General features: G+C 37.3%; 1 long non-coding RNA gene across 2 annotated transcripts; it reads right to left on the bottom strand.

The window, feature by feature from the left end:
• Positions 1 to 3,886: 3,886 nt before the first annotated feature.
• On the bottom strand, positions 3,887 to 9,217 carry LOC129204768 (uncharacterized). Of its 2 annotated transcripts, XR_008576490.1 has the most exons (4): positions 9,080 to 9,201; positions 6,875 to 7,373; positions 4,975 to 5,142; positions 3,887 to 4,785 (listed from the first exon to the last, which is right to left on the bottom strand). It is a non-coding gene; the product is annotated as an uncharacterized LOC129204768 (long non-coding RNA). The 2 variants fall into 2 exon arrangements; XR_008576491.1 differs by lacking the exon at positions 6,875 to 7,373 and having other exon boundaries at positions 9,080 to 9,217.
• Between the last annotated feature and the right edge of the window lie 1,600 nt (positions 9,218 to 10,817).

Genomic DNA, 10,817 nt, shown 5'->3' with positions numbered 1-10,817 from the left:
CACAAGAAAGAGTAACAATTCTAATATTAATACTACTAACGATCACTAATGATGACAAATGGTATGTAGGCTTATTATTTCAAGCAATTGTCCATGACTACTTAACCAAATTTTTAGACAAATGTATTTGGCTCTGCTGGTATCTCTTTCCACTCCTGCTGATCTGGTATAAACATTAATGGAGAGTAAATGTTAAACTCCATACAGAGAGTCACAAAAACTGAATGCGAAGGGCCTAATTCTCTGGTGGTGCAGCTGTGGAATTTTGCCAGCACAGAAATTTGGCTCTACACACGCACACACAAGCAGTTGGCTGCCAGTTTTTGTGCGTACAGCCAAATGCAGAACAGAAACAATAACACGTAACTTAGCTAAGCTCTCACAAGTAATCAACGTGTTCTGATTACAAATAGAAAATAGTCACATAGGTACATGATTAATACAGACTAAAATTCAGTCACATTCCAAAAATACTTTTGTGAAATAAAGGCATTAACGGAAATCTATCTGAAGAGGCTAAATTTGTCAGATTAATTATTCATTGTGCAGTAGTCCTTTATGTATAGTGCTGGGGTTAGCAATAAAGCAAGGAATAGTTGCAGTATAAAAGAGCAATGCGGAGCAGTTCTTCAGCAAAACAAGCAAATATAACAGTAAGGTAAACAAAGAGAACAATGAAAAAACAGCGTGCCACTGAAGATGTAAGCAGTATTTAGTCCAAATTCAGCAAGACCTAGAAAGCAAGAGCATCTTCTGTAACCAAAATGTAGCTGAGAATATGATGCAGTTGTGGAACTCTGTATTCATGGACAAATTTTTTAAAGCAGGAAAAAAAGATATTTCAAGCATACTCTGGACCAGTGCAAGATTCAGTTAGTGGTCTCTGTCACAGCTGGAGAACTATTGGGAAACAAACCATTAAAAATCCTACGGGGCAGCACTGCTAGACATCCAGATAAATTTGAGTTTTGCTACTCACAGTGAAAGAGTGAAACAGCTGTACAAGAGACACTTGGTCATTCCTCTTGTGTCACAACTGGAAATCCATGGATGCATTGGGCTGCCTTGCTGAGAGGATTTAATGTGTCTTTGCAGGACTGCTTTTGGTCCTGGGTGGTGTTCTTTTTCTGTTTCCACCTAGCAGACTGGTGTTGGATGAGCCATTGAGCCTACACTGATGATATTAGTACATCAGAGATACAAAGCTGAAACCCTCTGCGGCACTTTGAGGTTCAGATATGTCTTTATTATTATTGAGTCACCTAAATTTGTCTCCTGCTGGTGGCCGCCTCTGTTTTCACAGGCAGCCACTTCACAGTACTACCATCAGCAAAGTGAATTAGAGTGTCTGTTTGGAATTTATACACACAAAGAGAGCCCATCTATCTTTAAAAGCCACAGAAAAAGAAATCTTTTCAAACTACTTTCCTTGTGGAAGACCACTTTTTGGCCTTTGTTTTGCACAATCGCCCCTCTGTCACATACAGTTTACAGACCTTTCCAGACACAACAGATTCAGGAAGGACTTCCAGGCTGAGGTCTCTGAGATCATGAAATAGCTTGGGTATCTCTGCAGACTAGACTTTCTATTTGTATTTTTTAAAAAAATATTTGTTATCTTCTCTTCTTTCTTCCTCTCTTGTATTTTCTGGAACAGGATGCTCTCCTGTTTTTTACACTTGTATTATTTCATCAAGCAAACATCAATATTATAGCAGAATGCCACAGTTGAGATTTGGCTGGTTTACTGTATTTTACAGTTTAGTCAATTCTGAACAGAAAAGCTAATAAATTAGCAAGGTTACACTGTATCAGCTAGAGCTGTCTGAGACTGAGCTGAGAGACAGAAACATTTCCTGGAGCAACTCAGTCATACAGAGCCGAGCAGCCTTTGTTCACTGCCAGTTATTCTGTTTTTCCCAAAGACATTTATTAATACATAATGCAATGGAGCCAAGGCTCACCGTGTTCTTTGCTTCCTACATGATGCCTCTGTTCCTCTAGGAGCAAAGAGAACAATGTCGTATGACCTCCTTGCATTGTACTCATTTAAGAAGAAATACAATCCATCTCTCCATATTTAAGCTACACTTTCTGATTATCTGATCATCTACCAAAGATATTTATATTCTACGAGATCAGAAGGAAGGTTTTGGAAATATCGCTTCCTGAAGTGACTTTTCAGCTATCCTTCTCTTGCCAAATTGTATATTACTCTCTCATGATGAATAATAGGCTATATTGTTGCTCAACATGTATGACAGGAGAAGGGAGTGATAAGTAATGATGAATTTGGATCATTTTGGTAGACCAAACTGAATTCCTTAGGGTTTGTGAACAATAGGCTCTTGTGCAGCCAGTGTCACATATCTGAAAGCAGAAAAGGAAATCCTACTTTAGAGGGTATCTGTTGCCTCTAGACAAGAGACTTTCAAACCAAAGCTTTTGCTACAAAGCAAATGTGGCCTTCCATAGTTAGGCAGTGTAGTTACTTCTTTTAGTTACTTCTGTAAATGAAATTAGTGAGACTATTATTAGAAACATTTATACAGCTGCTGTAGGTTTGAATAATTTGAAGATTCATTGCAAAACAGAGAAATTAGAACAAAAAACCAGAAATTATGAATAAATTCAGAACAAATATGACAAAAAAACTAAACAGAACTTGACAAAAAATATAAAACTCAAATAAAACCTGACTTCAAGGGTGAAAATTAAACAAATCAATCTATTCTATTTGCCCCTCAAAAAGGTTTGCCTCAAAAGAGGTTTTATGGTAAGAGAGAGTTCTCTTATGTGAAATAAAAAGGCAGAAAGAGATCAGATTTTCATACCTGCACAAAATCAGACTGAGTGGAAAGAGATGTATTTTTCCACCTGGAAGATAATTAAATTCTGGCATAACCTATCAAAAGATGTGATGGAGTCCCTATCATTTTAGATCAAGACTGCATAACTTGATAAAAATATTCTATTCTCAAGTTATATACATGGTTCAAAATTTATTCAGTAAAGTTCTCCACTTGGTATCGTACTATAAAATGAGCGTCATTTCCCTAATAGACTTTTCAGGTCTTTATATCTATAAATGTAAGTATAAATCACTATGCATTTCATTCTATACTAAATGATACCAAAAATTTGAATTACCTTACACACAGATATATATCTAGTGTTCCTTAAAATGCATCCTTCTTATGTATTTTAAAACATGATTTCTTACGTCTTGAGTGAATGAGACTAGGAACTCTCCTGATCTTTCAAGACTATTTAGCTCTTAGAAATTAATTATTCTTGCAGTCATAAAGTGTCCTTTAGTCCTGTATTTCCAAAATTTCTCTCTCTAGCTTTCATAGTTCTTCATAATATATTGAAATTATTAACATATCTTCAATTTACAAGATTAATATAGTACAGCTGTTACGGTTGTGACAGGCTAGGGAAACAGGCAAGGAAGAGTTTGTCCAGAGAGTCAGTATGTCCATTAGATCACTGACTTTTCTGGAAAAAGAAAGATAAATTTTGGGACAAACATTATTACTTGGAATTTTCAACACTCACGGTTTTCATCTTTCTGTGCTATATGGAAGCTTGAATTATTTCATATCCTTTAAAAGCTGTGTTTTGAGAACATATTTTTAGGCAGGTCATTCCATTCCCATCTACCACATTCTCCTCTTTCTTTTTTTTTTTTTTTTTTTAATTTTTCATTCCATTCTTGAGGTATGCCTCATCCCTAGTAAAAAATATCTAAAATCTTATGTGATGATTTTGTTCACTGCTCACTGTCAAGCAATGAACAGAATGAGTTATATTTTAGAGAAAATAAAGTATAAAAAATCTAATAAATATAAAATAAACAAAGAATAAAAATGTAGCTTGGACATTCATTATGGAAAAATAAATATATAAGGATTTAGCTTGATCTCCCAAACTGTAGAATATATATATATATTTACCATATAATTCCATACCAAAGAAAAATAGGCTTAATGACTCAATAAGCTGATACATAAATACCTGAATTGGGTTTAAAATAACATTGCAATTAGACTGAATTAGACCTGCATGCAATATCTATACTTCATAGCTCTAAGTTTCATTAGTGGCTTATCTGGCACACTGCTTGGGTTCTTTCCTCTTCTGTGGAAATGGCACACCAAGACCCAGGTACCCTGGTGTCCTGAGTCAGAGTCAAAATTTAAACACGTGTTTCCACTGAGATCCATCCCTCTGAGGAACACTGTTGTACAGGTGATCTCCTCAAGGAGGTAGAACAGAGTTTGTACAGTAGTAGAAGAAGATAGATTCACAAGTTTTGTGCAGCTGAACCTTATCACATTTTACTCGAACCACACCATGAAAAATATGACAGGATTCAATTGCCTAAATAAGTGTTTAGTGCCATTTGAAACATCCTTGTGCGTCCTGTGAGGTGTCCAGTTGTTGTTCCAGAAAAAGGGGAGTACGATAGTGCCCTCTAGGTCCTGTGTCATACATGCCAGTCCCGTTTACATGTCTCTCATAAATCAGCATATCTCGAATGGCACTAATTGCCTATATTGAGGCAGTTGAATTTGAGCTGATAGAGAGCAAAGACAAACAAGAAATGCACTCAGTATCTCAGTTTCTTCCAAGTCTTCAAGAATTATAACTATAGGGCATAGGTCAGACTCCTCCAGGGATTCATGACCCTACACATGGGCTTCTTTTGCAAATTAGGGTCTATCTACAGTGTGTCCAAATTGTTTCTTCCTTATCTGGTCATACAATCAAAAAGGTTACCTTTAATATAAAATAAAAACAAAATGATCAAACAAGAATATCAACCAACCAACTGAAAAATATACCCAACCAAAAAAACCCACCCCACAAACCAACCCAAACACATTCACAAACCCTCCCCTCCCATTGTTTCTCCTGCCAGACTTTATTTTAAGGTTTCTGATGCTAGATTCTTCCTTCTAGACTCACCAGCCCTCAGAGAATTCCTTGTCAGAAGGCTCCCAAATGAGCATCATTAAGAGATCAAAGTTTTGCAACAGTTGATCTGTTGCTTAGTTACCAACTCCCTGGAGTTATGACTTGACAAACTGCTTTGTCCTGAACAGAAGTTGACATCTGGTCCAAAGGGGCTTCCACCTGAAAAGAGGATCATCAAGATTTAACAACCCTCTGATGTCACCTTGGATCACCCTCCTTTGACATTGCACCATGGAAAACACAATCCAAAAAAGGATGTAAAAAGATGATAGAGACACTAGTCCCACATACAAAATGCATTTTACAGTCTTAACACACAGGCTCATGGAGTATCTCCAGTATCAAACAGATTCATTGTGTCATAACATATTTGGATATGGAAATTAAAATTTGGCCTCCTGAAGCTCCAAATGTGAAGGACATCCAAGCTAAAAGTTCTGGCACAGGCTTATCTTAAATTTAATAGAGAGCTGCTTAATTTAAGATGTTAACATTAAAAAATATCTGGATGGCACCCAAGACATTATAAATCTATGATTTTCTAAATATTCATCGCTTTGTACATTCTCTAAAACCATCTTTCCCATGCAAATAATTATGCATTTTATTTTCTAAAAAACGTGTCTTGGGAATTAGCAAAAAGTCAATTCTCTGTTGCAAATTCTGAATGCAAATATGGAAGAGAAAGCACCTAGTACAAAGGGGTCGTGTAATTTTTTCTACAGAGAAGTTGGAGTGGACAAAAGGATTTTCATGTTAATATTACCCTTTATGTCCTGCTCAATCTTCACCTTGCAAGTAAGTGATACATTTTATTACTTTTCAAAATGAAAGCCTATTATATCTGCAAGCGATTCTTGATCAATAGCAAATTCCCCACATACTTTTATTTGAGGACATTTGATATCTGGGTATTTTTCATCCTTTTAAGACTGAAATAAATGAAATTTAAAATAAAATTACATGTCTCCTTCCAGCTTTTTTTTTTTTCTTTCTTCTTCTTTCACTAAAATAAGTCATTTAATTCATCAGGAAAATCACCAAGCAAAAAACTACACTTTTTATCGTAGGAATATGGACCATAAAGGAATGCATTATACATTCATGTCATGCATCCATACTTGAACTATAAAAGAAAAAATACACTAAATTTTGTACACTGACACGGATGTACATATACATACATATACACATGCATGAATACATACATATATACGTAATATATTCTAGCACTACAAATTTGTCTGTCCTAAAAGAGTAATTCTCAAAGAAACTCAAAACATCAGTTTCTCCCTTTCTTCTTCTTATTCTTACCACCTGATGATGGCTGAATAATTGCTCCTTGTTGTCTTTCTAATCCTTCACACAATATTAGAGTATTTTAAAAATATGTTCATTCTGGATAATTTATCAGAATTTCTCAAATCTTAGGTAACTGTTAAAAAAACCAGGAAAACAAACAGAAAAACACCCCACCAGAAACATTTATTTGACTTCAAAGTTCACAAAGGCCTTTTTTGCAGTTCCTGTAGGATTCACAGGGCTCATACGTTTTCCTAGTTAAGAAACAGAGTCCCTTTGCAAAAACAATGGCCTCTTTTGCAGGACTAAATAAAAGTCTAAATCTGAATGACAAATCAGAGGCTTAGAGTTAAACTAACAACAGAACTGTAATAAAATAGTGAAATAATATTCTCAATTTTATTCATATGACTTCTGTCACATGACAAATCTATAAAAAATGGCAGCGTTATCTTGAAATCCATGTGCAATGAAATTGTCTGTCTCTCTTTTTACACTCAAATCTGCCAAGAGTTCAGCAGGCTGCAGTTGTAGGGCCTCAGACTTCACTGCGAGAAACAAAACTTGACTGAAAACTAAGTTTTATTACCATAGAGGAGGAGATGATGCATCGCACAGCTCCACTCAGCAGTCGGTGTTTTCTGAAAGCCTCCCTGGTCTATGGCACTGCAGTGGAGAAATGTGAAACTTCAGTAGAGCCCCATTTGCAGTTTGACTCGTAGCCGAACCAGCATATGACAGTAGGTAATTTGGGTACGGGACCACTCGGAGCCGGCTGGCCTTGCCAAGAGTGATGCTTAGCCTGAAGCTGTTGCCACGGGTAGGCAGATGCACCTCCTGGGGATGGCGGACCGTTGGAGAGCGCAGTGGCGCAGGATGTCATTTGCAGAGGGAACTTGGCTGGTGGAACGATATTCATGGGCTGCCGTGGAGCCGCTCCTCAGCGGGAGGGAGGGATTTTCCAGCCCAGAACAATGCCCCGGTTGCAGAGCGGAGAGGATGCCATGGCGGCGCAGCCCTGATGGGCTGGGGCAAGCCGCCAAGGCCACATTCTCATGCAGATTTGGGCCTGTCAGTGTGCAGTGAACCTGAAATTGGTACAAGGAGAGCAAATGTGGGCCCCTTTCAGAATAGCTAGTCTCGCCCATTCAACTGTTTGGAGAAATTAACTCTGAACTTTGATCATATTTCTTAGGGAAGAAAAACTGATTAACAGTCCCCCCTGCTGGGGTAAAAACCCAAAAATGTCCGATACAGTCTCAGAGAGCAGCACAATCCACACCGTACAGTCCTGCGTTATCTGTGCAAAGGCTTTCTGCGAAAGCACAGCTGCACGTTTCAAAACTGTGTTACCTGCTTCGCAGAGAAGGGAGGTTTTAACAAGTGCCTACCGTAGAAACAGGGTATTGCAAGGAGGTAGTTCCATATTGTTACAATAAAAATGCTCTGCAAAAGGCAATCTAGAGATGAGCCAGTGGCTCCCACATTCCTACTGTGGTTTTGAATAATTGGAGGTGCCATTCCCTGTGGAGGAGTGGGAAGCAGAAACACAGCGTTTCAGATAAAGACCTCCACAAGAGTAGCAGTGAGGGTGTCATAGCGTATCCCCACGCTCAGATCGGGCACTCTTTATACAGCTTGTTGGAGTAATTCAGCAAGGTTTGGGCTGGTGAGGATTCCAGAAATAAAAAGGAATATTACTGGGAGAAAAAGCCCATCTTGGATGTATCTTTGCAGCAGACTCCTCTGCACAGTATTGTCAAAACCCGCACAATTGGATATGGTTCATGGAGCTGGACATGGTTCATTAGACAAGTGTTCATAATGGCCTCCTGTTACATCTGCTGAAAGTAAAATGCTTTGATCTTGCATCCAGGAGCAGATTTTGAGACTGCCTACAATATCATGCGTGCTGGTGGTAATTTACCCTTAATTTTCCCATTCAGTTTGCATTGCAAAGCAGCAGGGAGGTTGGCTTAACTCTAAATGCTGTAGTGTCAAAAGAATCAGCAGGAGCCACTGCCAGCATTATGTGAATTTCTTCTCTTCAGATTTGAAACAGAAAGACCCTATGTTTGTTTATTAATATGCCATAGCCAAGCAGATAGTCAAAGTCTCTACCAGCTTCCTGAACTTTTGTGAGACTCCTGGACATTTATTAAAATCAATTAATTGGTTTACTTATCTTCAGCACTCATCTATAGCTGCTGACTCAAATTCCATATTAATTAAAAACTGTATTAATTCTTTATCATTCCCATCAGTATACTGCTAATATTTATTGACAAGCCACTTCATTTTTGGTTCTTAATGAAGCTTCTGATGTATGGCCAATGTTCCATTGTTTAAGGATGGTTTCATTATTATTTTTTCCCCCTATTTTTAAGGGTATCAATTCTGTTTCTTGGAAAAATACCCTGCTTTTTTTTCCTTTTATTTGCTTCCAAATTCCCACATTACTCTGGAATCAGAAAACCTAGGAGAGTTTTTGGTTTTACTGTTCTAAAGCAGATTGTTGCATGCACCTGGTGTATTTTATGTTCACAATGGGAAACAAACTAAGCATTGGTCTGAAAGGTCTCAAGACACAGTGAATCTGATTCAATAAATTTCTTTGGTAAACAAATGCAGTCAAAAAAACATTAATTGAGCCAGAAGACTTTTTTGCTTGGGAACAGACATTCCCAAAGAGTAATTTTAACCCCAAATAAATGGCACTTTTGCTGGGTTTTCTCATCAGAATGAGGATTTCACTCTATTACCATGGCATCCAAACTCGCCCCATCATACAGACCTTCAAACTTCATCTCAGCCACAGGCGTCTGTTTCTGCTCCACAGCCACAGGTTCTCTCAGCAGCCCCCTCTCAGCAGTTTGCAAAGGGAATTTGGCTGCACTTCTCCTCCTCTCTTCTCCCTAAGATGAACTATGAATGATTTAGGTATACAGAAATGTGACAGGCACTTAAAAATACACGTAAACAAAATCCACCTCAACAGTAAATTATTAGCTAAAGCCTGCTCCACAGTGAAGGGTAGGTGGCAGAGTCAGTTTTAATAAATGAGTTAAAGCTCTATTCTGTAAAATATATATTTGAAGTGGAAAGTACAGAAACATAGAATATAAACCTAAAGCATTCTTTTGAATTTTTCATGGTGTCTTGATGTAAAATAAATTGAAATAAAAAGAATAACAAAATCTCTTTAAAAAAATTTCTGGTACTTTTTTCACTCGATTGTCTTAATTTCATATGCAACCCCTTGGTAAAAATCTGAAGAGTATAAGACACATATTTTGAGTACAGCACTGTTCTTCATAAACTCATTATTAGATTATATCCCACAATTTCATGTCTCCGTATACCACAGCTTCTTATTTGCCTGCAAAAAAACAGCCACCAACATTAACATATCAAATTTTAATGACAAACATCATTACTCCTGAGATGTACTACACAAATGCAAGAGGTGAAAGTTTAATAATATTTAAAAATAAAATCCAGGATTTGGAAAAGATCAGACAGCACATGACCAATGTGATTCATTTCATGACTGCTATAAGGTATTCACAAACTACAATGATGAACAGAAGCTATGAACTTGTGGGAATAAGATATCAGGAGCCCAAATCTTAGTTTTAAATGCTTTTAAATCTCCCCTGAGGTTATGAGCTCTTAGGGTACAAACAGCTATTGTTGGATGCATCTCACTTCATATAGATATCTAAAAGTTAGTAGTCTACATCTAAGCTTGTTGTCCAAGGGTCTCTTCAGCAAATTCTTCCTTTCTTGGGGAGAAACTTGCATTTCCAAAAGGCAATTGGTCTCATGTTTAAGATTGGTGAGATGCCTTGTCATCTCTAAATGTCTCTCCACAGTCTGTGAAGGGTGAATATTTTAAACTTTGGGTATTTATTTTTCAACAAAGTGAGATGAATTCCCCTGTCACTGAACATGCACTACTACTTAAAAAGTCCTTAGGTGTGAGCTTAGGCAATATCACTGAAAATGTATAATTACAGTGGAATGGAATACATTGACCTTAAGGGGATTCTTGCCAAAATATTATTCTTTTCCAACCCTAAATGTTTTGCAAAGCTATATCATGTTTCTGCTTCTGACAAATTATGTAGTTGTTATTATATACTATATAAGTATATAGTTAGTCACTCACCAGTTGCTCATTTTCAGAGAAACCTCTCCTGTAGCTTAATCAACAAGGTCTGATCATTTCCAGCTGAACTTAAGGTAATAAAATAATACCTCTGCAGACTCGAATCACTGTCTAGAAATGTCATGTCTTTTCACTGGCTGCTGAAGAAGGTGGATGAGGCAGAAAGCTGGGGGTTATCTAGATTCCTAACCCGGTTTCATGAAATGTTGGAACTTGGATGGAGTGGGTCCAGGCTGATCGTCCACCTCAGGAATCAGACTAGAAAAACAAACCCAGCTACCAAAGTATATAAGATAGTAAGATGGATAAACAAGACTTCCATAAACCAGGTCTTTAAAAAATGATGCTATCACTAAACTAC

The sequence above is a fragment of the Grus americana genome, chromosome 3 (genome assembly GCF_028858705.1).
Source record: "Grus americana isolate bGruAme1 chromosome 3, bGruAme1.mat, whole genome shotgun sequence".
NCBI classification, from domain to species: domain Eukaryota; kingdom Metazoa; phylum Chordata; class Aves; order Gruiformes; family Gruidae; genus Grus; species Grus americana.
The sequence above is the reverse complement of the archived record's forward strand: the minus strand, read 5'-3'. Positions and strand labels throughout refer to the sequence as shown.